This window comes from Chenopodium quinoa, unplaced genomic scaffold, assembly GCF_001683475.1.
Source record: "Chenopodium quinoa cultivar QQ74 unplaced genomic scaffold, ASM168347v1, whole genome shotgun sequence".
Lineage (NCBI taxonomy): Eukaryota > Viridiplantae > Streptophyta > Magnoliopsida > Caryophyllales > Amaranthaceae > Chenopodium > Chenopodium quinoa.
In genome coordinates, this window is record NW_018742371.1 from 8,371 (window position 1) to 11,239 (window position 2,869).

A 2,869-nucleotide genomic window follows, 5' to 3' on the forward strand; every position below is an offset into this window, starting at 1 on the left:
GCTACTTGTTATGCTACCTACATGCTATATCTTATTATCCTGCTTGCAAATTCATATTATGACACAATTATAATTAGCCTTACACAATCACTATCTCCTTCATATTATATGCTTATGTATTCAGGATCATCTTTAATTCTCTCATAATCATCCTAACGGAGCGATTACTAAAAAATCATATTACATTTAAGCATAACGACGTTGAAACGCGGTGCGCATCGCGTGGCGTGCAACTAGTTTCTCAAAAATTCTTCTGCCTTTTTCTTATTCCCTATACTTAACTAAGCTAAGATGAGCTTGTTAGCACTGCTGTATGTTGTCTATGCTTTTATCTCATTTGTTGCTTGTTTTCTTAAGCTTGATGGTTTGGTTTTTCACTTTTGTTGTATTTTGGACTGATCATTTGTCTAAGTTGTTCTATATCTTTAATAGAAGATATAAGATATGAATGGTGGATGTGATAGAATATAGGAAATTTGGTCCTGAAAATTGGATTCATTTAATGAAAGCTTTTGATCATATTGTAAAAAGAAATAAACATTAAGAATTGCAGTTTATCTTGTTTTGATTGTTTTCTGTTAGTGTAGCTGATATCTAATTGGTTAGCCAACTAAAACTGCCTGAATTAGAAACTGTGAATTTGTATTGCAATGGCTTGTAGCAATCGCAAGTACTCCCTTTGTTCCCAAAAGTTGTTCCTGTTTGAAATCTTGTGACCAAATCTAAACGGGAACAACAAGGAGTAGAGGGAGTATATAATACTAGTCAAAATTAGCTTAGGTTCAATTGAATAGCAGTGTTCTGTTAAACTTACTCTGGAATTTTAGTACTAGTCTAGATTATTGTCCCTATGTTTGGTTGTTGAATGTCACTTGGAACACCAGACCATAAGTTTTGGTGCTCGGAATGGGTATTGGAATTTTGGATTCTGAAATTTGATTCCCTAAGGCAGTTCAAAAATGTACTACTATACAATGTACCACAAGCCAATATGCTCGTGATTGTGATTTCCGGGGTGTGGGGATAACGAATAAACGAATTATACATTTATTGAATTAGACAGCATGATCCTCCCCCTTTAAAAGGTTACTTTATGTTAGGTTTGGTTATATGTGGTGGTGCTTGTGATCTCGAGTACTGACATACCAAGTATATCTTTTTTTTTTACTTGTATCATCAATTTGATGGTGATATTTGATCTTGAGAGTTGCACCTAGATGTATACATCCCCTATATATGTTGCATAAGTTTTTATTGTATCGACAATGTGATAGTTAATCATGTTCCATGATCAAGTATACTTCTACATGTTTAATGTTTAAATACTGAATTTTAACTTCGCAGAAATCTATTGCTTCTCCTGCACGTGGCATTCTTGCCATTGATGAATCGAATGCAACTTGTGGGAAGAGACTGGCATCAATTGGCTTAGATAACACTGAGAACAATCGTCAGATGTATAGGCAGCTCTTACTGACAACTCCTGGTCTTGGCGAACACATTTCTAGTGTCATTCTGTTTGAGGAAACACTCTACCAGTCTACAACGGATGGCAAGAAATTGTCGACTGCTTACTTGATGAGAATGTCGTGCCTGTCATCAAGGTCGACAAGGTATGACAGTTTGAACGTCTTCCACATTCGATTGTTACTTGTAAATACTGATCAATGACCTCATTTTATGTCCTCACTCTTTGCATTGCAGATGTTGGTTCCTCTGCCAGGCTCAAACAATGAATCTTGGTGCCAAGGGTTAGATGGCCTGGCTTCAAGGTCTGCTGAGTATTATAATCAGGGTGCTCGATTTGCAAAATGGTAAGCCATCTCAGATCCACTAGACCTATGCCTCCATGAGATTAATGGTTGGCGATATTAAATCTTCATTTACATGTCCTGAAACGTCTTTCTGATTAAGAATATGATATTTCTCTTATTATGCAACTTTTCTGTGTTCTGCAAATGACTTATGCTTGTTTGGATGCAATAATGTAGGCGTATTCCATGTGAACCTTTTGCTTTGGCAGTTAAGGAAGCTGCTTGGGGAATCGCTCGTTATGATGCTATCTCTCAGGTTCATACTAAGCTTTCTTTGCTTTATGTTCCATTCTCCATGCTTCAGTTTGAGGTGGAAGTGGTGGCCTGGTGGGTGGTGAATTGGTGATGGTCTGATGGTATATGGTAGATGTCTTTGTTCAACCTTTTGGATCTATTATTCTATATCTGGCGTATCAACTAGCTTCAAGACTAAACAACCTACATACAAACTTTTCAACCTGTACTGAAGAATGGATCAGTTGCTTTCAGGCTGCCACTATGCTCCCTGAATTCTGCTTAAATTGAAATTAACCATCATGGACTCAATTATTATGCAAAATTGACATGGACACCATTGGAAAGGGGTTTAGGTGCCAAAGTATACAGTTAAGATGATACAGCTTAAGAAATAGTAGTTTGGCAAGTTTAGAGATGTAGAGAAATCACCAATTCTTCTTCCCACCACGCTTCCCAACTCTCCTCACCCTTAACACCAATTCCACCTCTATAAAGAAGCCAATCTGTCCAATCACTGAAGTCTTCACAGTCCTAGACATAACAAATGGAAACATGAATTAGTATAATTAAATTAAGCAAAGTTGTTGATGTCCACAAAAGCTAGATAGCTTTTAAGTCACAAACCCCCCAACTTACTTTTGCCACTCGAAACCGGATGGATTGAACAGGTAGGGAGCAAATAGCCAAGAGAGGGCCATAAACCAACTGCTGATAGAAAGCAGAATGTAGCCTATCGCACCACCATCATTATAGCCATAAGCAAGAAAAACAATCAACAAAAGCACAACTTCAAGCCTGCAATGAGAAAGCCATACAGC

The 2,869-nt window shown here is 37.4% G+C and overlaps 1 long non-coding RNA gene across 1 annotated transcript; it reads left to right on the top strand.

The window, feature by feature from the left end:
• The first annotated feature begins 624 nt into the window (after nucleotides 1-624).
• On the top strand, nucleotides 625-2,564 carry LOC110696532. Its single transcript, XR_002506310.1, has 3 exons — nucleotides 625-1,613; nucleotides 1,705-1,814; nucleotides 1,992-2,564. It is a non-coding gene; the product is annotated as an uncharacterized LOC110696532 (long non-coding RNA).
• Nucleotides 2,565-2,869: the final 305 nt, after the last annotated feature.